At 45.1% G+C, this 26,177-nt stretch overlaps 1 long non-coding RNA gene across 2 annotated transcripts in view; it reads right to left on the reverse strand.

Moving 5' to 3' along the window:
- The window catches only part of LOC122686236, a 184,211-nt gene that overhangs the window by 84,204 nt on the left and 73,830 nt on the right, over positions 1-26,177 (reverse strand). For both annotated transcript variants that reach the window (XR_006338665.1, XR_006338666.1), the window contains exon 7: positions 20,259-20,327. This is a non-coding gene — a long non-coding RNA (uncharacterized LOC122686236). The remainder of the gene's footprint in view (positions 1-20,258; positions 20,328-26,177) is intronic.

A 26,177-nucleotide genomic window follows, 5' to 3' on the forward strand; every position in this document is an offset into this window, starting at 1 on the left:
CCTGTTTTCATAATGACAAGGAAAGGAGCTAACATCATGATTTCTAAAGATATCTTCATCACTAAAAGTCTTTGCCTGGAGTTCGGAAATTATTACAAGTAGATCCAAATTCACTGCCTCTATTTTTCATGACAACGATAATATAACTGCTGGATATAATTCACTTCCAGCAGTTGCCGTGTCTATCTTGTGTTCCGATTCCTGAGGACAGTTGGCAAGTGAACTTCCTTTGCTGCAGGCTTTGGTGGTTCACGTGACTCTCTGGCTTTGCAATGATGACAAATGAAATTACTGCAGGTCCTGGAGCCTCAGTCCCTGGAAACCATCAACAGGATGACAGCTCCTTCTATTTGGCTTGTAACAAGCTCTTCCAGGCAACTAATCACCAGACAGGGTCTCCCATCCAGAATGCAGAGTTTCTTAATCTCATTTTGAAAAATTAATTGTGTGATCTCAGCACTGGGATTATTCCTCATAGAGAATTCCAAAATCACAACTCAGTGTAAAAGAAAAATTATAAACTCAAAGACAGGATGACACAAAAAGGAAAAACCAAAAGGAGTGATATGCTTAAAAACCAAGTAAAATTTCAGATATTTGAGTGTAAACAAATAATTTCTCATGTAAGTTTTGTGTTATAATTGCAAGAAGTAAAATAGCTTTAGTGGCCTTTTGCTGGAGAGAGAGATTATTTTGTTTCTTTTCCTAGGACTTTCCTCTCATTCCTGTACCTGGCAGAGGACTTTGCCCTAAGAGGGTGTTCAATTAATGCTTAATGAATTTGAAATGACCTCCTGCCTAAGTGTTTTGTGCTTAGTGTACGTTTGATTTGTGGTATGTGATGTATGTGTGCATGCTTGGAACAAAAACAGAGAGAGAGATATAAATATAGGTGAACACTAAATACAAGGCATTCATTCCTTTCTTTTTTTTCATTCCTTTCTTCTACAAATATTTATTGAATGCCTACCATGTGCTAGGTACATGTCTAGAAATACAGAGAAAGTTATTAGACTCATGATATCTATATTTGAATGAAGGAGACCGGGAATAAACAACAAAAACAGCTGTTTATAAAGGGAAAGATGAGGTAATGGAAAATGATGGGTGGGGCATTACAGGGCAGTCAAGGGAGCCCCTCTGAATAGAAACAGGAATGAATCAAGAGTTAAATACAGGGCTATTTGCCCAGAAAATAAACTAGGAAGATAAAACAAGTTCAAAGGCCCTGAGGCAGAACCTGTTTTATGAATTAGAGAAACAAATGTGCCAATGTAGTTAGAACAGAGTGAAGGACAGATGATAGGAAGTGAAGCCACAGAAGTAGCAAGCACCAGGTCATGTAGGGCCCTTTAGGTCATGCTGAGAACTTTGAATTTTACTCTGAGAATGAAGGGGAGATGCTGGAAGTTTTTGAGCAAGAGAATGACATGACTGGATTTAAGTTTTGAAAAATTTTCTGCTACTGCAGTGTAAAAAAGAGAATGCGGGTTACAAGGAAGGCTTAAATCTGTTTATACTGAGTCCCATGATGATGATTAAGATTATAAGTGAACCTCCATTTCAAGGCAGGATGATCACCAGAGTCCTGTATGTTTGATTTTCAAATGAATCCATTTTGTGTGACTATCCTTTTCTCTCAGAATCTCACTGTGGGAACACTGCAATAAAATCACAGAACCAGGATACCAAACCAGGATACCAGGATCATCCCATAGGGATCTGAGAGCACAAGGGGGAGTTTCTGGGCTCCCAGGAGAAAAGGTGAACACCCTTTTAGCCTAGCTAGCCTAAATCCTCTATCTATTAATAATCATTCTCAGCTCTGAAAAATGATGACACAGAGTAACGCCCAGTATCTCTAAGGGTGAGCCTTCTCTGATGTTTGGCTCTTTACCAGTTTGAGCTGGCATCAAGACATTTTTCAAAGGAAGGATAAAATATGTCAGAGGTTCTCCAAGTTCAAGTTTTCTTCTCCTGCTAAGAATCTCACAAGATAGCATGCCTTTGGAGACATGTGCAAAAGACAGAAGACCTCCCGATCCTCTGTTTTTAGAGGAGACTAGAGTCCGAGGGACAGAAAGGTGAAGGGAAAAGGCAGCAGCCACGAAAGGAGGTGAGTTTATGAGGATGGTGATGGCCCTCAAAAGGTTTTCATGCTCCACCAGGAGAAAGAAGGCCTCCTCCTCAGTCTTAAGGTGCAATTGACTCTATTTCTCCGAACTCAGAATTCAGGATTGGTCTTATGTTATCTGTGCAATGATTTTCAAGAATCTTAACTTCTCTGGCCTTGGCTGCCTTGTTTGTTAGAAGAAAAGGGAATTGGACTACATAGTTTTATATGGGATGCATTCAGCTTTAAAATTCTGTTTCTCAGACTCACACTCAAAGATAAGCCAATTCAACCCATTTCAAGGCCAGTGATGTAGTCCTATAACATGAAGATTCCAGCATAAATTCCAGACCTACTCTAGGTGGTTTTGCTTTGATGTTGCTTAGTCGTTAAGTCTTGTCCAACTCTTCTGTGATCCCGTGGACTGCAGCCGGCCAGGATCCTCTATCCATGGGACTTCCCAGACAACAATACCGGGGTGGGGTGCCTTCTCCAGGGGATCTTCCTGACCCTGCATTGCCAAGCAGGTCCTTTACCACTGAGTCACCAGGGAAGCTAGTGATCTTTTCAGTCTTACTTATTTCATTGCATTGTTCTATTTTCTATTTGTTCTATTTTATGCATTGTTCTATTTCATGGTGATATTGTTCTATTTTCACCAAGGAAATGAAAGCAGAAGGAAGGAAGTGAGTGAGAAAAGAAGGAAGGAAGGGAAGAAGGAAAGAGAGAGGAAGGTAGGAAAGAAGTGAAAGACCTAAAAATGTGCAATTAATATCCATGAGATAGAAAATAGCCTTCTTTTCCAAATATCAGTGGAAATTATGAGTTTCCTGGTATCCTCCATTGTAACCCATATGTTGCGGGGCTAGAAAATTTGGTGGCCCTGGTTCGTGTGTCAGCCTTACTGCTCACACCATTTTCTTTAGCAAATAGTTGTTTTGAATGACACTTTCTTCTGCATTTTCCTCCTACACGAGTGGAGAGAGTATGTGTAACTACCTTTCTTAACAGGCATTCACAGGGCAAAATACTCTTCCATGTTGTAACCAGCTCATGGCAATGAGATAGCTGGCCACTAGGGGAATCTTCTAATGGTTCTATGTTTGTCTTACCCTTATGAGTAAGAGTAAGGAGAGTGGATCTTATGATCAGAGAGATCCTCCTGGAGACATCATTATTCAGATAAAATGCTATCAAATAAGTTCTCTGATAAAGAAAATGGAAAGGAAACTCAGGTTTCTATGCAGAAGATAAGACCAGTCAACTGATTTACTTAGACTTAAGTAGCTACTTCGAGAGGCCCACACCCCACCATGTCTCTGCCCATAATGAGGTTCTGTCTCCTGCTGTAACTTGACCTTCTTGGCTTGGGTTGAGAAACACCTGTGGTATTAGAATCTCGGGGAGCCAGTGGGTCCTAAAACTCTGAAACCTGAGCAGTAACATCTGTCTGCCTTTCTTCTCTTCCATCAACCAGTGTGGGGCACTACCAGGGAGCAGATGCTGAATAAGGGCCAGTGCCTGGTGCTGAACAAGGGAGACCCAACAAAGCAGCAAACGCCGCACCGTCAGCATGCAGGGCTTCCTGTCCAAGCTGGCCGGCTTTGCTCTTCCCTTTCTCCCTCACACAGTGGAAAGGAAATTTATTAGGCAAATTCCTCCATGGCAGAGAGAGTGTGGGAGTCTCAACAGTTGCTGCGTACTTGACTTTTGGTGAGCAGCTTGTCAGGATCATGATTTGTAGTGAGCAAAGCCACTGGTCTCCTGTGTATGTATGTATGGGCTGAGGGACTTCAGTTGATAGGAATCAGGGTGGTCATTGCATTGACCCTTTTCATCCAGGTCAACATAGAAGGTGGAAGCCAAGGGGGAAGAGACCAGAGACCCTGGGGAGAAGCAGCCATGTGAGGGGGAGGCTGGCAGACAGAGACAGGGCAGATGATTTCTTTCTTGCCTCATTTTCTTGGGCTCTTTATCCTTCTCTAGGGGGCCTGAAGCTGGAAACAAGTTTTGCTTTCCAGTTTAAATCCATCATTTCTCAAGGCTCATCATGGGAATTTAAGTTTCTCTTTTTCTCTCCTTATCTTTGATTAGGAGTTAGAAGAAGGATGCCCAGGCTTCCAAGCATAGGCAGGAGGAGAGCAATGGGGCCTTGACTCTGGGCAGGGAAGGCAGGAGGTGTATGGCCTTGTAAAGAGTCTCAGAGAGGCAACGCTCTGGGAATGAAAGTACTTTTGTAGTGGAATATAAAAGAAAAGAGAAACTACAAGTGTGCAGGCGGCACCACCCCCAATGCTGGGCATCCCCCTTAATGCTTGTCAAGTGATGCTGCTCTCAATAGGAAAGGTCAAAAACTCCTGACCCCATGGGTAAGAGATGATTGACCAGCCTGATTCACTAGCATGTCCTACTTATCATAGATACTCCCAAATATTTAAAAGGGGAATGAACAAGAGAGTCACTGGTCATTATTTAACATGACACACCTCCCAAACATAGGTAGTTTTAAACAAACACTTTGGGAGCCAAAGCAGGAAGGCAGTGCAGTACAGTGGCTGGGGGTAGGCTCTAGAATCAAACAGTCCTGAACATGAATCCTGACTGTTGCCTACTAGATGTGTTATTTTTGGTGACTTGTTAACTTCCTTTAATCTCCTTTAGGCCTATAAATGAGGATAAAGGAAAACAAAATTTGTGCTTAACCTAGTTACAAGATTTAAAATAATTCTAGCACCTATCCACACACAGAGAATTAAAGAAATAAAGTATGTGTGATGGTTTATTTTATGTGGCAACTTGGTTGGGCCATAATGCCCAGTGACTTGGTCAAGCACTAGGACCAAGTAGATTTTGAGCCAAGCAGATTAAATCAATAGATTTTGAGTCAAGCAGATTACCCTCTAAAATGTGGGTGGGCCTGATCTAATGAGTTGAAGGTCTTACAAGAAAAGACTGAGGATCCCCAGAAAAGGAAGGAATTGTGCCGCCAGACTGCCTTTGAGCTCACAACTGTGACATTAACTCTTCCTTGGGTTTCCAGCCTGCCAACGTGCCTGACAGACCCTACAATTGTGTGAGCCAATTCCTTAAAATAAATCTTTCTCTCTCCCCATCTCTAGATGAATGGATGGAGGGACAGATGGATACAGACAGATGGATGAAAGGATGGATGGATAGATCTATTTGTTCTGTTTCTCCGGAGAAGCCTGACTAACACAGTATCTACAAAGTACTGAGTATAGTTCCTGGCACAGTTTGTGCTCAAGAAGAGTTTTCTCTTATGATCATTAATTCCCTAAGTGATAAAGCTTTCCACACCTGGACAGAACTCCAGGTGCCTGTGGGAAGGTTATTAGGAGTTGGGGATTAGGGAAAACAGAAGATCTGCTTGTCAGCACTGAAGCATACAATTTAGGTAGCACCCACTCCGGGAGAGGTGTCGCCTGGACATCTGCTGTTTGCGGGGCGGAGGCTGGGCTCCTCAGCCCCGGCATACCTAGCCCCTCTTCCCCTGCCCTTCTCACAGCTCCTCAGCCCTCACCAGGGAGATGATTTGTGACTCAGGCTCCTTGGTAGCTGCACCTGCAAATGCCAGGCTGGCAGCCCAGTCTGCAGGTTTCTCATGGCCTTTCCACTTTCAGATGCTGTTCCCTAACTGACCTAGACTCCCTGCGAGGCTTTTTGGTAAGCTGTGCTTTTCTTCCAGAGTCTCACTGACTCTTTTATCATCACTAAATCATCTGAATCATCAACTCGGTCCACAGCTACTGACACAGGATGGAGAAACTCCCAGCTCACCCTTTGCCCCCTTCCTCCCAGGGGTGGTGTTTACGGGAGGAGAGGAGGAGAGAGGAGAATGCTGCAGCACTGAAAAGCCTGTTGTTCTCTGTCCCCGAGCCCAGAGGAGCCACATTCTTCTGGCACCTGACGTTCCTCAGTGACCCTGCCTGCTTTGGGCTCTCCTTGCCTTTCTGAGAGGAGCCTTGCCCTGTAACTGCCCTCCAGCCTGGGCCTTCTTCCTCTCACATCCCATCCCTCTTCCCTCGCTCTCTGTTACAACTCCAAAGACAGACCTGTTTGCCAGCCTGAAGGCACTGTGCTAGGCTCCCTCAATGCCTCTTTTCCATGAATAGGAAGACAAGGTTCAAGCTTCAGATACTTGATAATTAAGCTGAAGCCTCAAAGGAGTCTATGGTTTTCAGTGACTGTGGTTCTTGCACCAAAGGCCAAGGGTATGTTGGCTATGGCTCACTCAAAGGCCACTTACAGAGAACCATACTTTGATGGCCCCTAGACCACCTAGGCCACCCTCCTTTGGCAGAGGCAGCGGCTAATGCCTGGAAAAGGCAGGAGTTCTACTTAAAGCCACACAGTTAACTGGGAACCAAGTCAGAGCTCAAGTGTGGGACTCCTGATTCAGTCCAGTGCTTGCTCAAGACTGCCTGGAAGAGGCCGTGGAGAGGGTATTCACCTTGCTAATGACCCTGGATACTATATGTGAGGGTTGTTGATAGGTTGATCCAAATTGTGTTCATCGAGGAAGTAGAAATCGAGGTAGCATGTGGAATTTGTATACAGAGAGAAAGGATAAGGACAAGCAAAAGAGCCCAGCACAGGTCTCCCATCTCATCTGTTCATTGAGTCACTCATGGACTCACTCACACAGTCATTCTTTTATTCCACTACAGATTTGTGGGGTGCCCTGGCTAGCTCCCCCCAAACAATGCCACAGGTTCTATGTTGGAGAGTTCCTAGCCACACTCTAGACATAGGAGGTTGAGCTCTGAGCATGTAATGGTCTTTGCACAGACACACAGACACACAGACACACACACAGCTTTGGCCAAACTGAAGACCACACCGTGAAAGAGAGAATGTTGGTAATGAATGGTGAGAGATGTCTCCTTCTTCCCACAGATCTTGGGATCACAGACTTCTCTCTCTTCCTCTGCTTCTTAGAGGACCACTAAACCTGGAACCACAGTGGCTGCAGTGGCCATGGTTTCTGAGGTCCTTGATGGACTCTCCGGGTGGACCCCAGCCCTCCATGCTGCCTGCCTTCTCAGATCCACTCCTCAGGGCCCAACTGTGTGACCTTGGCCCCCTCACTCACTGGCCATCTCCCCAACGTCCTCAGCTATTGGAGCTTGGCCTGCTGAACCTCCCTAGGCCAACTGGGTCTCACCATCCAGTACAGGCGGGAAGGACGTGGAGATACAGTCGCTTCCGTGAGAAGGCCTCTCCTGGGAGGCAACCCTCTGAGGCCCAAGTCAACCCCACCCTGACTGAGCTGAATTTTCAACAAGTCCATGAGGAGAGCTGGAAAGGGCATTTGGCCAACAGACCACCACTCGTCACAGCTCTGCTGCTCAGAAACCAGCAGGGGTTCTTTAAACAGTCCCGGAGGCGAGTACACAGGATGAAGGCATCTGCTCTCCAAGGAGAGGCCAAGGGCTCGTGGACCCTGAGGATTGAGTGGTCAGCCCCTGTGCAGTCCATCAAGACAGAGAAAAAACAGAGGACAGAAAAAAAATATATTGGGCTTCTCCAGTGGCTCAGTGGTAAAGAATGTGCCTACAATGCAGGAGCTTCAGGAGACGTGGGTTCGATCCCTAGGTTGAGAAGATCCCCTGGAGAAGGAAATGGCAACCCACTCCAACGTTCTTGCCTGGAGAATCCCATGGACAGAGGAGCCTGGCGGGCTACAGTCCATGGGGTAACTAAGGGTTGGACATGACTGAGGCAAGTTAGCATGCATGCATGAGAAAAAATATGAGGAGGCTGCAGGCTTTCCTATAATGAGCCTAGACTTCAGAGTTAGACTGCCTCTAACATTGCCTAGCTCTGTTACCTTGAGCAAGTTACTTAACTTTTCTGAGTCAAACTTCTAACATGAAGCTAACGGTACTTTTCCTGCTAAGATGGCATAAAGATTAGAAAAAACACACAAAGCACCCAGACAATACCCAGCACAGCCTTGATAATGACAAGAGCCAAAATCTGGGGAGCACTTACTATGTTCTCAGGAGCTGGAAGCTCCTAGGTTATTCTTCTCGGTCAGGGAAGCAAATAGGTATTACAGGTACAAACACAGATGGGTCTCTAACTTTGTGGCTCAGCTTTGAACCTTCCCCAGGACACTTAAAGTCCCAGCATCATCTCATGGCGGCAGGTGACCCAGAAGAGGGGATGGAGATGTGTGTCAAAGGCCCAACTGTCTCAGAGCACCCCAGGACCCTGGGGAGGACACTGTGGCATCCAGAGATCAGGCCCAGCCCTGCTTTGCTTCTGCAACCACAAGGTGGAATGGCCAGCAGCCATGGGAGGGTTCTTCTTTTTCCGAAGTATGTTTGCTGTATAAACACAGTCATAAAAGGAGAGCCAAGTGTCGGTGATGGTGGGGTTATAGCAGGAAAGGGGGAGGCAGTGATCCTGGTGATGGCTGGCTGTGTCCAGCCAGCCCCGGTCAGCGTGGGGGAGGAAAGGCCCTGCAGCCCATCAGGCTGTCAGGCCATACAGACCCTACTTTCTTCAACCTCCACTCTGCTGGAGCAATTCAGAGACTTGGGGGAGGAGGAGGCAACTGGGAGGAGGAGGAGGGGGCAGCCAGGGAGTCATGCTAAACTGCTCCCAGGCTCCAAGGCCTTGCTGGACTCTGAAAAACAATTCGGTTTCCACTTGTCATTTGATCCATAAAATGCATCGCTTGGGTACTTAAGGATGGTCCCCCTGGGGCTGCATCTGTGTGATGCAGATTCAAAAGGAGAATTACTGACCATGGAGATGGCTCCACCACCAGCAGCCTGAAGGAGGAGCAGGGTGCTCAGAGCCCCGCTGGCTGTGTCTTCATGGGGAGTTGCAAGCAAAAGATTGGAACAATGATTTTAAGCAACTCAAGCCTCTGCCCCTTCAAAACAGGAACTACAACTTGGAACGACTTATATAAATCAGGAAGAAGTAGGCATAGGAGCTTGAATGATCAAAACAGCCGTCTCTGCTCTCAGCAGTATGTCAAGAATTCCAGAATTCTGTCTCTTCCACCCCATGGCCCTGCCTGCTCACTGCCCCTACTCCCACCCCACATTGCCATGACTTGTGGACTTCAAGGTTTCTTCCCCCAAATCTCCAAATTACCGACAGTTCTAGCTACCTCACATTCCATCTCTAGCCCCTTCAAGCTCCACTTGCTTGGAAAATTTGTGATTCTTCAAGGAGAATGAGGAGTCAAGGGAGGGGGCAAGGCTTCCGGAGACGGCATGCTAGGTTCTGAGTCTAATTCAGATATACCGTACTCTGTCTGCTCAGATGGAAAACTTACGACTCGCAGCTGCGTTACAACAAGGCCAGGGATGAAGCCATCCCGGGCCCCCGCATATTTTCCTTGGCCTCAGCACAGGCCGTTGACATCACTGCAGGCTTGGCCATTCATCCACTGCCATTTGGAGCTTGTGGCTGCGTGAGGCTGTGTTCCAGGGTCTGGGGAGGGTCTAATTGCAAACTGGGTGGTAGTAGGGATGGAGGTGGTCCCACTGAGTTTGTGAAAACAAACCGAAAGGCACTGAACCTTGCCTTTCCTCCACTGGAACGGTGAGTGAAACTAACCCCAGCCCTCTCTACTCAGCACACACAGGCCCAGGCCAAGGCCAGCCCAGAGACCCAGAAGCCTTGGTTCTGCCTGTGCGATTTTGGGGAGTGGTGACGAATGTTCGCCACAGGTAAGAAAAGCAAGTGTTCCAGTAGCAAATTCTATCACATCCTTCTAGACGTCACTGAGGCCGCTCTGGGCCCATCTGCATTCTCCTGCAAATCCTGGGGAGCAGGAAAACCCTGTTAATGGTTCCCAGAGGTCTCAGAAAAGAAAATGGCAAGAGTAGGAAATGTGAGCATTAGGAGACAGGGAATGTGCATAGGTGCATGTATTGCAGGACCCATAATTATCTTTAGAAGACAGCTCTTCTATATGGGGGATGCTGTAGAGAGCCTTTTGCTGAGCTTCCCAACTGCTGAAAAGCTCTCAGTTCTGCTGGCCTGGAGACCGCTGGAGTAGCAGTCAAGACAGGAAGACAATGAGGCAGGTTTGAGAGCTCAGGCAGAGAGCCCATGGCTTTTGCAAGCGTTGCTTCCAGGGTTCAGAAGGTGAGATGCCATGGACACAGCTCTGGGTTTTGTCACTGAGATAAAGTATGGCTTAGTGATAGGCCTGCAGCCTCCAGAGGCTGTGAACAGAATGTGACTCCTGGTAGAGGCCATACTTTGTTCTCTTTGCTTCTCAGGACCTGCTTTTCTGCACAGACTCAAGAATAGGATCACTTCTTTCTCAAACATCATTTGACAGTGTTTGAGGAGGGCGGTCAGCCCTCAGGATGCCCATCTAACTCAGAGCTGAAGGGGACCAGGGATGCTCCCGGAAATGTTTAACAGCCAGTTGGGGAATGGTCCTCAGTTGTAGCATCTGCTGATTTCTGAGATGTAAATACTCCCATCGAGGTCAATTTTAAGCTGCCAACTTTGGGGAGATGATTCATTGGCCTCTTGTATTTCTGCACATTTTGTGAGCAAAGGTACTGACAGTTTTTGTTTTGGATTATCTTATTAAAGATGTTGGCTTTCTCTCTCTCTGTCCCAATGCTGGAGACACAGGACTTCAGGTCCCTAGAACAAGAGAGGTAGGCAGTGGAGAGAATCTTGACTTCTGAATCCATTCTTATAGAGGAGCCATCCAGGAGAGCCATCTGTCAAAACCATCCACGTTAGACTGTGCATGAATGAGAAATAAACTTTTCTCGTGGTAGGACACTGATATTTAAGGTTGTTGGTTATGGTTCCCAGTACTACTTACTCTAATACAAGTCATCATTATTATTACCTCCACCTATTGATGAGAAAACTGAGGATTGGGCTAATAGACTAGGTCTCACCTCCTGTAAACAGTACAGCCAGAATGCAAACCTAGGCCTCTCTGCCTCCAGAACTTTTTTTTTTTTTCTGCTTTGCTGTCTCTTCCCGGCAAAGGTCCACGTGTGGCAAAGGTTCTGAGGTCCACAGACTTGCCGAGAGTGGGAACACAGGCCTCCCTGGCAGAGAAAGCCAGTTTTCTTTGGTAATCAGTCCTGCCTCCAGGGGAGTCTGGAAGGAAGGCTGACCATCTGCAGCTTCCAGGAAGATTGATTCCTCATGTCCAAGCCTCTGCTGTTCAGGGCAAAGCAAGGACCCCCTGAAGAACTACTAAGCTGATGAGCATTGTGCATTCAGGACAGCTGGCAGACTACATGAGGGCCATTCCCACCCCAAAGACCACTGAAAGACCCCTGGCACCATGAGATCGCAAACACTGCAACAATTCACTGGGAACTCATACCATGAAATTGCTGGACATCCCCAGTCAGCGTGGATGGGAGCCCCCTGGGGCATCACAGCCAGGATGACTGGGACCCTGGGAAGCAGCTACCTGGTTTACCTTCTAGAGAGTCCCTGGTTAGGCACAGTTTCAGCACTTATTGAGCACCTGGTATGTCCAACTACAATGACTACTTCTGAGACTCTGCTTCAGAGACTGACAAAGGATTCGTTGTTCCGATTACTGGAGGTGTTTAAGAGAAAAATCTGACAATGGTACTAAAATAAGGCCACATTTGGTTTGCTATTTCATGAATCATCTCTGATGAAAAGGACCTAAATACATACATTCAAGACTGTCATGGAAAATACTTGACATGGAGATGCTGCTGGGTGATAGGAAGGAGTCAGAAGAGGTGAAGAGCCTCGTGTGTCTCACCTACTTCCACGTCCCATCGCCCACACAGAGTCAACACTCAGAAAATACCTATGCAATGTTTGACTTAATAAACAAGAGTTTTTTTGAGCTGACTTGGTAGTTCTTTCATCTTTTCTGGGCCCTCAAGAGATACGGGAGGCTCATCGAGGTGACAACTCAGGATGGCATGGGGGCACTTCTGCCACGGTCTTTCCTAGGATTTTTGAGGAACACATGAACTGCTGAGTATGGGTCTAAGTAGCTGTTCACCTCTGAAACTCTGCCCTGTGGCTCTACCATCACCGCTTCCAGGTTCTTGGTCTCTGACGCAAACTGAGGACACAGCCCGAGGTGTGGGTGAATGAGTATAAAATGACTAGCTGCAAGGCTGAGGGCCTGTCTGCTGAGCTCTGGAAAATGCAAACTTCACAGACTATTTCTTTCTCTGGGTCTTGCCCAGCTCCTCCCAAGCCTTGGCATTCAACAGTCCAAGAGTAGTAATAGTAACTAATAATAGAAATCATTTCCAATCAAAACACATGGCCTGATCTTACTAAAGAGTCCTAGGGATTAAAATATTCTCTGCATGAAAGAAACTGTTTGTTTCACAATTCGACCTTTGGCCAACACAGCTACTAGATCCCGGGCCGGCTCCCTGGACTGGCCACTGCATACGTGCAGAGGGAAATTCCAGTCTGCGTACAACTCACGGGGTCCCGGCTCCTAAGGCGACTAGTCGTCTTACTCATACTGCCCTCCCCTCTCTACACGCCAGCACTTACGTTCCTAAAACTTGCATGTGAGCTTGTTTCTCTACTACTCAAAAGCCTGGGGTGGCACCCTATTGTTTAGGTAATAAAATCCAATCCTTCGGCATTAGATGACCAAAATGTAGACCAATCTTACATGCTACTGTGAGTGAAAAGTGAAAGTGTTAGTTGCTCGGTCGTGTCCGACTCTTTTGCAACCCCATGGACTATAGTCCGCCAGGCTCCTCTGTCCATGGGATTCTCCAGGCAAGGATACTGGAGTGGGTGGGTTGCCATTTCCTTCTCCAGGGAATCATCCCAACCCAGGGATCAAATCCAGGTCTCCTGCATTGCAGACAGACTCTTTACCATCTAAGCAATCAAGGAAGCCCAGCTGTTTACCAGTCTTAGAATACTACTTAGCATTCTATACTAAGTACTAATACTACTGTATTCTACCCTTATCCCTCCATCTAGAACCCCGCACTTTAATCAAAATTATCCATTCATTTTGCCTGAACACTTTTTTTTTTTTGCTTAGTTAACATTAAAGTAAAATTTATATACAATGAAATGCATAGATCTTCAGGGTACCAACTGATGACTTTGGATAAATGTACACAACCACGCTACCAATCAGTGTTTCAAATCTTAACATTTCCATATCTCAGAATGTTCCCTCATGTCCCCTTCTAGCCAATTCTCTCTCCCAGAGGAAACTACTATCCTAATTTCTGTCACCACAAATTAGTTCGTCTGCTTTGAACTTTACACAGAGGAATCACACAGCATGTACTCTTTTGTGTCCCACTCCTTCTCCCCAACATAATGTTTTCAATATTGACACATGCTGTTGAGTATACTGGTAATTGATTCTTTACCTACTAATTATTGTCAAAGAGTATTCCTTATATGAATATGCAATATACAATATTTTTATCCAGTCACCTGCGGGCAGATACTTGGACTGTTTGCAGTGTTTGGCTATTACAAATAAAGGTGCTATAAATACTCTAGCACAGGTCTTTTTGTGGACATATGTTTTCATTTCTCCTAGGTAAATCCCTAGGAGTAGAACTGCTGGAAGACAGGACTGGTGCATTTTTAAGCTGGTAGGAAACTATTGCACTGTTTTCCAAAATATATAACATTTTTAAACTCAATAACATTTTTCTTTCTCATTCACATACTGTCCAGGGTAATTCCAACGAATCAGGGTGTTAAGGGGAGGTTGTTCCTCAGTCATTTAGAAGCCCTGCCTCCCCAAATGAGGCTTACAAGGAACTCAGTATCAACGTTTGGCCAGTGGGTGGAGAATGAGTAGATGGAAAAAGAACACCTCTTTCCTTCCCGACTTGACCCAGAAGTAAACATTGTCCTTTTGATTGACACTTCACTGTTCAGAGCTAGTGAAAGCTCACCAGGAGATCTGTGAAATGGAGACCCTGGACAGCTGCTTACCTGTCACCAGCCTGTACCACGGGAGGGGAACACAAGTCTACGGTGTAGAGTTAGCTATCGCACCACCCCAGGGATTACAGGCCTAACTTCCTTTCCAGTCTAACTGTGCCCATTGCAACTGCCCCATAATTGGTATGGAATAACTCCTTCCTTCCTCTGCATTGCTATTGTACTTGCTGTCCCTCTACGATGGCTCTTATTAAGACCTGCCGTTCGTGATTTTGTTCCGTGTTTTGCCCACTAGATGGCATTCTCTTGGAGGGCTCTGGGGTCTGGCCACGTTGGAACCTGGTGTTTGGCACACAGTTGGGTCTCCATGAGTTTGCTGAACTCATGGCGGTAGAGACAAAGGGTGCCCACCAGCTCCCCTTCCTGGACACACCACTTGTCTGCACTCCCCAGTCCGCCCTGCATCAGCCGCGTGACGTCTCACCAACACAACGTGAGCCAGAGCCAGCTCCCTGGCAGGCTCCAGGCTGCTGCAGTGAGTCACCGGCCAGCTGGACAAGGAGGCTCCACTGGAGCACCCAAGACCCGAACAGCAGAGCCTGTGTCCTGAATAGTTGGTGGAGTGGAATCCCTGTGCTGACCTCACTGCTGAGATTGGGCATTGTTGGCTAAACAAGTCAACCTACCTTGACTAACTACTCACACTGGGTGAACACAGCCACAAACCTCAGAAGGGACAACCACTTACATTATTTTTCGATTGCCTTTCCTTACTCCTCACTAAATACTGACTGTGTGACATCTGTGTCACCAGCCCATGCTGGTATGTGACGCCAGTGTCCAGGCAGAGAGTTTTCTAGGTACACATTCCATTGTGATTTTGTAACTAAACTTGATAATGGTTTCACTGAGTCTTAAATACTATGCATTTCCTCTGTACCTCATTTGACTATAAGCTCTTAAAAGTCAGGTACAAATTCTTGCTCTGAATCCTGGGTATACAGCTATTCATTGGTTTAGTAAATATTTGCTGAGTGCCCACTCACTATGTCATTCATGCTTCTAGGCAATGGAGACAAAGCAGAGAATCAAACAAACCAAGTCCCTGTTCTCAGTGAGCGAGACAGATAATAAACAAATAAATGTTGAGTGTTGAAAAGGCAGGAACAGGAGTTATTGTTGTTCAGTCTAAGTGGTGTCTGACTCTGCAGCCCCATGGACTGTAGCATGCCAGGCTTCCCTGTCCTCCACTATTTCTCAGAGTTTGCTTAAACTCAGATCCATTGAGTTGGTGATGCCATCCAATCATCTCATCCTCTGTCATCCCCTTCTCCTCCTGCCCTCAATCTCACCTTGTCATGTAGCACTATGGCCTTCTTCCCAGCTTCTAACATATTGGGTTGATAATTAATTAATGTCTGTCTCACCCATAGAACTGTATGATCCATGAGTCTGGGGTGTCCATCTACCTCTGGCATCAAGCATAGTGCTGGCAGAGGGCAAATATTCCATAAATATTTATTGAATCAAAAATGAATAATGATGATTATATCTACTATCTGCTGAAAGAAGTGAAAGTGGAAGTGAAAGTCGCTCAGTCGTGTTTGACTCTTTGCGACCCCATGGACTATATAGTTCATGGAATTCCCTAGGCCAGAATATTGGAGTGGGTAGCCGTTCCCTTCTCCAGGGGATCTTCCCAACCAGGGATCAAACCCAAGTCTCCCACACTGCAGGCGGATTCTTTACCAGCTGAGCCACCAGGAAAGTCCAATTACGCTGAGAGCCTGCTATTTTCCAATACCATGCAAAATGTTTGCATGCATTATCTCATTTAATCTTTACATCATCCCTGCAAAGTAGTTATAATTACCTCTTTTTTACCCTGTAGGGAATTGGGGCTCAGAGAGGTTAAGTGAATAACCCTCTGTCACATGGCTAAAGTCAGTGACAAACTTGACATCAGAACCCACACAATTTTCTCAGGACCACACTGCCACACACAACAAGAAGGGCTTTTTCTTTTTTTTCATTCCATATATTCTTTCTCAAGCATGAGGGCAACCACTACGGGCCACTGTTTTTGTGAGCTGGACAATTCATCCCCCTCTGCAATTTGCCCCAGCCAGCCTGGGCCACCTTCCCCAGCAGACAGAAGACGTGTGCTTGTGGTAATTACAGAGCATGCTGTCCTTTTCATTTATGTCTTCACAATCCAGCTTGACATCGTGTCATAAAAGTTTATGTACTGTGTTCTCTCTGCTCCTTACTAATATTCTCTGGTGCTCTCCCTGGCCATCCAGAATCAATACTAGCACTCCTCTCTCAATAAAGTAGGGAGCTATGAACAAGGCCCAAATGGGCACAGTGACTATTTGTGGCAATTAGACGTCACACTGAAAAACGGCCACGCTGAAGGCGAGTGGGCAAGATCTAAAGACCAGCAGCATCACTAATGTCCCTCACCAGGGACCCTGGAAATTGGACTGCTTAAGAAATACCCTCTGTCCTCTCCCCTCTTCCCTTTCTCACCCTCTCTGCCTTTCTTTTTCTCACCAGAGATAAGGAGAGAGAAGTACATTCAAATTAGGGACCCTAGCGATCGATTTTTACTTGCAGTGGTGGATTGCAATCAATGTTAATTAACCAGAATCTTTCTCAGCAAAGGTTGGGACAGGAGAGTAACTGCACAACATTTTTGACTGCAACAATGGGTATTAATAGGCTTTGGGATGCCCAGAGAGCCGGAGGCAGAAGGAAGGCAGTACTGAGAGGCTGCAAGGAAGAGAAGGTATGCACAGGAAGAGGAGAGACTGGGAAGGATTTAAAGTGGTCCTATCCATGGGCCCTGGCAGCATTTTCTGGAAACTGGAGCAAGGAAGTTCAGCTATTTGCACATCACTCACCTTCCTTCTCTCCCAGGAAAAGTGAACTTCATCAGGAGCTATTTCTCACATTGACAGCTAGGACAGTGGCAGTCAAGAACCATCCCATGAATCCCATGACGCTCATCACCCTAGAGCAGAGCTCATACCTGGACCATGTGGCTCAGTGGGAAGAACAAGGAATTTAGCAGCAAAAAGTGGGTTTGAGCCTTAGGAAGTGCTTCCTGGCCGTGGAACTGCAGGCAAGTTATTCAGTACATAACATCTGACCTTCAACTCACTCACCTACAATGTAGGTGATTACAACTGACCTTAGGAGCACTGACACAAGATTCAAATGAGATCCTACATGGAGGCACATTGTTAGTGACACACTACAGGAATGTCAGTGGCCAGCACTGTCGTGAGTCACAAGCACTGGAGCCTCTGATCTTGAGCAGCCAGCATACAAGACGGGACCCCAGGTTCCATTCCAATCTGGACTTGCCTCTAACACTGCAGGAAGTTGTCTTGGCAGTTACCCATGCCAAGTTTTATTCAAACAATCACTTACCTCTAAATATAAGTATCACACTGAGCAGAGGACCCCCAAATGTGTCAATGCAAGTTTTTGATATCCCAGAGGAAAGAAAAGAAAGTTACAACAAAACATGATTAAACTGGCAAAAATAAAGTCAAATGCTGTATCTGTTTTGAAAGACTGCACACATTACAACTTCTTAGTCAAGACAGAAAATAGAAACCCAAGAATCCTATGGGCATTATCTTCTGGAGAGACTCATTAGGATCAGGTTTTAGGGGTTTCCATCACACCATTTCCACCTCTCTGTCTAAGAGAAGCTTTCAAAGCCTTCAGGCAAGAGAAGGGCACAAATATTCTTCAGGTCTTTCAAGTCCCCTGGGAGTAAGGGAGAATATTGGGGAACACTGCCAGGTAGGAAAATGATCCCCAATTGTCCTAGGTGACCCCTTGGCCTCTGGGACAGGGAAGTCCCAACCATGGTGATACAAACTAGCTCCTCCTTGTCAAGGTACCTACTAGGAATCTTCCTCTTAAGGAAGATGAATGAAAGGAGAAGAAGCTGGGAGATAGAAGAGGAAAGAATGGAGAAAGAGAGGAATAGGAGAGGTTGTTCAATAAACAGATTTATGGGTTCAAAGAACAGTGCTGAGCATAGGCCATGAGGCAGCCCCCAAACCCCCATGCCCAGCTCACTCTGGAGAAGTGAAAGTGAAAGCCGCTCAGTCGTGTCTAACTATTTGCAGCCCCATGGACTATAGTCCATGGAATTCTCCAGGCCAGAACACTGGAGTGGGTAGCCTTTCCCTTCTCCAGGGTATCTTCCCAACCCAGGGATCAAACCCAGGTCTCCCACATTGCAGGCAGATTTTTTTACCAGCTGAGCTGCAAGGGAAGCCCAAGAATACTGGAGTGGATAGCCTATCCCTTCTCCTGAGGATCTTCCTGACCCAGGAATTGAACTGGGGTCTCCTGCATTGCAGGCAGATTCTTTACCAACTGAGCTATCAGGAAAGCCATCACTCTGGAGACCCAGAGGGAGATAGTATCTCTGCCCTCAGGGTTGGGTGGAAGGAGGCAAATTCACAGATAATCATCACACAGGGCCTGGGGGAAGTGCATAGGAGTGGGGTGGGGAAAAGTAGGAGTCTTTAAGGAAAGGATATTATCAGTGAAGAGAAGGACAAAAGAGCTGAAAGGAGAATGAACTGAGAAAACAGAAAGGGAGGGAAAATCAGGAGACAGCAGGTGAAAAAAAAATTATTACCTCAGCCCAGGATTTATATACTAAGCTCATATGCAAATCTTGTCTCATTGATCTGCGATTTCAGTGAATAAAGCTTCCTTTTTTCTAGAGCTATTGATTGTGAAGCAAGCTGAGAAGGCCAGGGCAGTCCTAGACAGATCTGGGGAGTGAGTTCACAGTGGGTGGGCTTTGCACTTAATTAGAGAAGAGCAATTGCTCACTGTGATGAAGGGTCATCCTTGAGGGAGGAAGTATCTTCAATCACACCTCCCTCCCCAATACAGAATGCATTGTAGTTTCATGAGCAAGGCCTGCACCACTTTCCCAGAGCCCTACAGGAGGGGCCCCTCTGGGCCTGGTCTAAGCGTGGGGAGCCTCCTTTGCTCATATGTAGAAGCACATCCTATCTCCCCCAACTGTTTAGATTTATCCGTTCCCAAGGCTTGGCCTCTCTTGGGTCTTTGTCAAATCCCACTGGTTTCTGGGGAAAGAGTCGGGAAGTCAGCCTAACTTAGGAGAAGAGAGACTTCAGTTTTGGAGGCACTCCAGCAAGCACCTGGAAGATACCAGGGGCCAAGAGAGAGTTCAGCCTGAGGCCAAGATCTGGAGGTCTTTCTCCTGTAGGAGCAGGAAAGCTGATGAAGTAGGTAAGCCCAGTGGGAGAAAGTGTAGAGAGAGAGAAGTGGAAGGCTCAGGGCTGAGTTGGCATATTCAAGAGTTGGAAGAGAAAAGAGGGATCATAGAGATACAGACAGTAGGGCAAGAGAGAAGCAAGAACATGAGATCGTGAAGGGACACAGGAGAGGAGAGAAATTCAGACACATCTGAGCAGGTGAGCTGAGCAAGAACCAGATGGTGACAAATCAATGCTTAGCCTTGAAGCTCACCAGGACCCTGTGGGGCTCCTGGGTATAGAAGCTGTTGTGTGTACCCCCATTTCTTGTAGGGAACAGACTCCAGCCTCCATGACCTTCCCTGAGTTTCAAAGCACAGATCTGAACAGTTGCTAATCCAGGAAGGGAGGGGATGCAGAGTCCAGGGAGGAGTAGCCAAGAAACAGTAGTGCAGTATTGGGGCAGGGTTCTTGTTCAGCCTCAAGTGATACACATAACAATGTTTTTAAGTTCTTCACAGAATTAACTTTCTATAAATGGAAGATATCAGCAGTCTTCATGCCACAGGAGACCACCTGAGACTAGATTAAAGGAACCAGGGCAGCTCATCAAGAAGGTGACCTGAGACCAGATTAAAGGAGTGCAGGACCTTCACACACCCTAATCTTATCAGCAACCTTACCCTTGAACTACTGCTATAAAACTCCTCAAAAAATCCTCCTGGGTAGGTACACACAGTTTTCAAGGGCAGGAGCCCACTGTGTGCCCCTTTGCCTGGCAAAGCAATAAAGCATTTTTTTTTCCTATTCTTTTCTATTTCACCCCAAACTCTGTCTTCAAGATTCAATTCAGCATCAGTGCAGAGGCCAAGTTTCTGGCATCATCCAGACTCACAGGTTTGTAAACCACCTCTTCGTTAGGTGTTATAGCAGCAGGACCCATGAACAAAACAGAGAGCAAAGCTTACCTGCCCTCTTGATGCTTGCAGTCTTGTGGGGAAGACAGAGGACCTGTGGCAGGTAGGGCTTCTCAAACTCTGTGGGAAAGAACCAAATGTTACTGTTTTACTGCCTATAATTGTGGATAGATACCACATCATGTCAATGTCAAGCTGTTATAAAAGTTCATAAATTCTTACATTTCCTCACTTGTCTGCTCACAGACTGACATGATGGCCTATCACATCTTGAGTAGATTAGATGACAGAGATGCAGATTGTTTACCAAACAGTTCCTCTCTCCTGTAGCTTCCCAAGAGCATCCAGTGTTTTTCAGGATACTGACAAACTATATTTACCAACCTAGGATAGGCAAGTAGATGACTTCTGGTAGAGCTTATAGGAAAGTTTCATAAATGGGGCTGACTCATCTGGTAGATATATCCTTTGTTTCCGGCCCCTCTCATGGATGTGATGGCTTGCATTCCAACAGCCATCTTGGAACCATGAGGCAACATTAAGGACACTGAAGCACAAAGCTTTAAGGATCTGGTCCCTGTTGACTGTTAAGCTACCACATTGACTCTGGAGAGCATATTTCTACATTTTTTGTTACATGAAAGAAAAGCTTTTACCTGGTTGAAGCCATTGAAATCTGGGGATAACCATCAAGTATATTTTTCATATACTTTGGTAAGTTAACAGGCACTTACCTTGCAGAGTGGTAAATACTATCATCACAATGGTTAGAAAAGTTCAGAGAAAGTATCTCTAACATAGCTAGGAGGGAGAGTTGGGGAAAGCTATCTGAAAGAGACAAGGACAGAACAAAAGCCTGAAAGATGAGGAGTTAACTAGGGAAAAAGGTTCATGGGGAGAAAAGTTTTCCCAGAGAAGAGAAAAATACACCCAGTTTATGCAAAGAGCAGGATGTGAGAGGAAGTGGGGCCATATGAAGAACTCAAAGTAGTTCAGGCTGGAATAAAGAGTGAAAAGCGGGAGTGGGAAGGGAAGAAATAATGGGGGCTGCCAAGGGATGGGAGGTGATTTCCACATGAAGGAAGCAGATCCCTGACCTTTTAGAAGCCTCCATCCCAATCAAAGGCAGAGTTTTTCAGAAGACAGTGTTTGCCGCTAGAAACCAGCTGGCAGACACTGGCTCTGGTCTCATCTCTGAGGAGGGAAATCATATTCTGCTTAGCCAAGTCACTCACCTCTTGGGTTTCCCATTTCCAAGTCTGCAAAACAAGGCTCATGGTACTGCCCCATCAACCTCACAAGGGATCTGTGAACCTGAGGTTGTGCTTTCTTACCAATAAGGCACTAAAGGCTTCCTGTTCAGCCCTCTCATTTTACTGATCAGGATCATGAGGCCCAGAGAAGTCTTCCCACCTGGATGAGGAGAGCTGAGCCTGGAATTCCCCTCTCCCAACTCTCATGCTGTTATTCTTTCCCTGCAAAGAGCTGAGTGTTTTGCACTTGAAGTAGATGGTTACTGTTCCTGCCAAGGGAACACAGCAGAGAGAGATGATAGAGTTTCTTATTTCAAGAAACCTAGTACTTGAAGGTGCTTTGAATAACACATACTTTTGAAACTAACTAAATATTTGGAATGTGTCTTCCCATCCTTCCTTTCTGCTCTAAAAGCAAAAACAAATCTCTGTAATTTGATGGGGAGTGGGGTGGGATAGGGGGTGTTGAAATAGATAAAAGGGAAAATTTAACTCAGTAACCACAGATGTGAAAGTGCCCCAAAGTATTTAGACCAGATTCACATCTTTGGAGGTGACTCTTAAGTTAAACTCTTAAGTTTCCACTGAATCACTGGGAAAACATTGCCAACCCCCTTCGGTGACTTCACAGTTGCTCCCTGAAAAGGTCATTGTAATCCACCCTCTTCGTTCCATAAACGAACAACTCCTAGAGCCCTGCTGGGATGACCATTATTTGGGGGACTACAGAGAAAGTTCATAACCTAATGAAATGGTATTACAGGAGTAACTGTTACTTATGAAAAGTTTGCCTGTTATTTCGCTTAGTGCTCATACTAACCGTGAGGGACGGAAATTGTTGTCCCCCAAATTTTAGATAATGAAACAGGGCCTCCTGACTTCCGTCACATCCAGTCGGTCCCCCAGCCCTGCTGAACCATCCTTCATGATGTCTCTTTTGTGTGCCATGGCTTTCCCAGTGCTTCCTGGAAACCGATGCCTCTTCCTCTCTGGTGGTTCCCATCTACCTGACACCCTCCATTCCCACATCTAATGTTTCCTAGGCATTTCATCATGGCATCATTGCAAACTCAAAATGTCTAAACTGTAGGAACTTCATGTTCTTTTGCAAACTCCCCCTTCATCTTAACTTTTTACCGTGAGTCAATTGCCCAAGATGGAAACCACAAAATCTACACCTCACCCAAAGACATCTATTCACAGACCCCAGACTACATCTTGTGGTTTCCATCCTTGCTCATGCCACACCATCCTCCAGGCTCTAATAAAGTTCCACTTCTCTGAAATCTTCCCTGATCTTCCTAAGAAGTTGGTTTAACAAGTGTAATAAATAAATAAATGAACAAGGATATTTACTACAACACTGTTTCTAATGGAGTAAAAAATATCTCAGAGAAAGCAACAAGGACATATTGTACATCACAGAGGAATACAGTTATTATTTTATGATAACTTTAAATAAGTATAATCTATGAATATATTGAATCACTAGATTGTACACCTAAAACAGGGAAGTCTGGCATACTGCAGTTCACGGGGTCGCAAAGAGTCAGACATGACTGACTGAACAACAACATAAATCAACTATACTTCAATTTAAAAAGCTCAGAGAACTGGGTCCCACTGTCAATATGAGGCAGTGTGATACACACATACAATGGAATAGTACACAGCCAGTGAGAAATAAAGCAAAGATAATTATACGCACTGACAGAGGTTAAAGAACCATATATATAATATGATCCCACTGCATAAAAATACACGTTTCTATACACATGTATTATACTATACACATAAAAACTCTGAAAGTCTCAACAAAACTCTTCATAGTGTCTATCTCTGTGATGACAGATGGAGAATTAGACATTTTAGTCTCTACACTGAATCTATTTCTAACTTAATTTTATGGCAGTGAATTACTTATGTAATACAATTTTTCCATTTTTGAAAAAAAGGTTTCTTTCCCCCTTTTTGATTGCTTATAGCATACCTATAGGGTTTGAATATGTCTGACATATCTTTTATCCCCTAGGGCATGTAACACACTGTCTCACATGTCAAGTTTCCTTAAGCTGAGATATTTCCATCGGTTGTACAGCAAATTTGGAAAACTCAGCAGTGGCCACGGACTGGAAAAGGTCAGTTTTCTTTCCAATCCCAAAGAAAGGCAATGCCAAAGAATGCTCAAACTACCACACAGTTTCACTCATCTCACACACCAGTAAAGTAATGCTCAAAATTCTCTAAGCCAGGCTTCAACAGTTCGTGAACTGTGAACTTCCAGATATTCAAACTGGATTTAGAAGACGCAGAGGAACCAGAGATCAAATTGCCAACATCCACTGTATCATCAAAAAAGCAAGAATTCCAGAAAAACATCTACTTCTGCTTTATTGACTATGCCAAAGCCTTTGACTGTGTGGATCACAATAAACTGGAAAATTCTTAAAGAGATGGGAATACCAGACCACCTGACCTGCCTCTTGAGAAATCTGTATGCAGGTCAGGAAGCAACGTTTAGAACTAGACATGGAACAACAGACTGGTTTCAAATAGGGAAAGGAGTATGTCAAGGGTGTATATTGTCACCCTGCTTATTTAACTTATATGCAGAGTACATCATGAGAAACGCTGGGCTATAGGAAGCACAAGCTAGAATCAAGATTGCCAGGAGAAATATCAATAACCTCAGATATGCAGATGACACCACACTTACGGCCGAAAGCAAAGAACTAAAGAGCCTCTTGATGAAACTGAAAGAGAAGTGTGAAAAAGTTGGCTTAAAACTCAACTTTCATAAAACTAAGATCATGGCATCCAGTCCCATCACTTTATGGCAAATAGATGGGGAAACAGTGGAAACAGCGAGAGACTATTTTTGGGGGTTCCAAAATCCCTGCAGATGGTGATTGCAGTCATGAAATTAAAAGGTGCTTGCTCCTTGGAAGAAAAGTTATGACCAACCTAGACAGTATATTAAAAAGCAGAGACATTACTTTGCCAACAAAGGTCCATCTAGTCAAAGCCAGTAGTCATGTATGGATGTGAGACTTGGACTATAAAGAAAGCTGAGCACCAAAGAATTGATGCTTTTGAACTGTGGTGTGGGAGAAGACTCTTGAGAGTCCCTTGGACTGCAAGGAGATCCAACCAGTCCATCCTAAAGGAAATTAGTCCTGAATATTCATTGGAAGGACTGATGCTGAAGCTGAAGCTCCGATCGTTTGGCCACCTGATGCAAAGAACTGATTCATTTGAAAAGACCCTGATGTTAGGAAAGGTTGAAGGCAGGAGGAGAAGGGGACGACAGAGGATGAGATGGCTGGATGGCATCACCGACTCAATGGACATGAGTTTGAGTAAACTCCAGGAGTTGGTGATGGACAGGGAGGCCTGGAGTGCTGCAGTCCATGGGGCTGCAAAGAGTCAGACACGACTGAGCGACTGAACTGAACTGTACAGTACTTGACACAGGAGATTAAATTAAAAGCCCTGCTCTCTGGCATCCCCTCGATTATACTATGGATGTTCCTGACACCTAAGCACACATGTAATTTATTACCACCTTCACATACCTGGCTGGAAACTAAATAACCCAAAGAACGCATGACCATTCTTCAAAAAGAAAACTTGTTCATCAGATCTGAGAGCAAAACCACTCAGATATATAAAATAAGGAGGGGGAAATGAGGACAAATTTGTCAATTCTTAATTCCTGCTTTCTCTTGGTTTTAGGGTTTTTAAAATATTTTCTCTAAGAGATACTGTTATTATAACCAGAGTCAAAATCCATCACCAAGAGAGGGAAAGCGATGTTCAAAGAGGCATTGAAAAATAAGAATGTACAGGTGCCTATGTTTACCTCTCCCTGATTTTTTATTTGTTGGGAGCTTGTTTAAATAATTTAAACTGCTGAGTTGTATTGTTGAATCTCAGTCATGGGGAAATGTGTGAAAAACAGGCAATTGGAGCATCTTGTTAGAGGACCTTCTAAGGGATAGAAAACAGGGTGCCAAGTGTCCTTTCAACAAGCAGTAATTGTGACTATAGACTTCTTTAGAAATCCAGAGGGACATACTTAAGAAGTAGAGCTTCAAAAATAGAAATGTCTTGGAGATGAGAAAGAAAACTAGGCTCTGTAACTACCTACAGTTAATAGCAAAGCAGGCTTAACGGCTAAACAAGGTGATCAGTGTGTGGTGTCACTTCCAAAAACAGCCCTCCATCCCAAACAATATTCTGAATGTTAGTTCCACCTCCACCACAAAAGTCCTTGAGAGGTTTAAGTTCACCAAAATCGTTTTGTGGAATTGTGATCTGTGGGGAGACAATACTTTAATATTCTCCTCCATTTGTCACAAAGGCTTTATTTGATGTCACCTCTATGCACATGGGAAAGACGAGAACGTACTCTATGTCTATAGGGTGTCCAGCAAAAATGGTGACAACTTTTGCCATCAAGGAACCGAGACAAACATGAAAGAGTGCATGACTGGAAATCTTGGTAGGATGTAATGTTTGCAAGGTTTCAGAGCATTAGTTCATCAGGAAGTTGTTAGATGCCTCTGTGAGCCCTACAAATGCGAACCACAAGGGATATCAAAGAAATAACGAGATGAGACTCAGATGCTGTTGTCCAGAACCTTAACATCTTCATGGGGAGTGCAAGACTTTCAATGGAAGTCAATGTAAGAACCACCGTATAGCACAAAATACT

This window comes from Cervus elaphus, chromosome 29 (assembly GCF_910594005.1).
Source record: "Cervus elaphus chromosome 29, mCerEla1.1, whole genome shotgun sequence".
In the NCBI taxonomy this organism is placed as follows: Eukaryota; Metazoa; Chordata; class Mammalia; order Artiodactyla; family Cervidae; genus Cervus; species Cervus elaphus.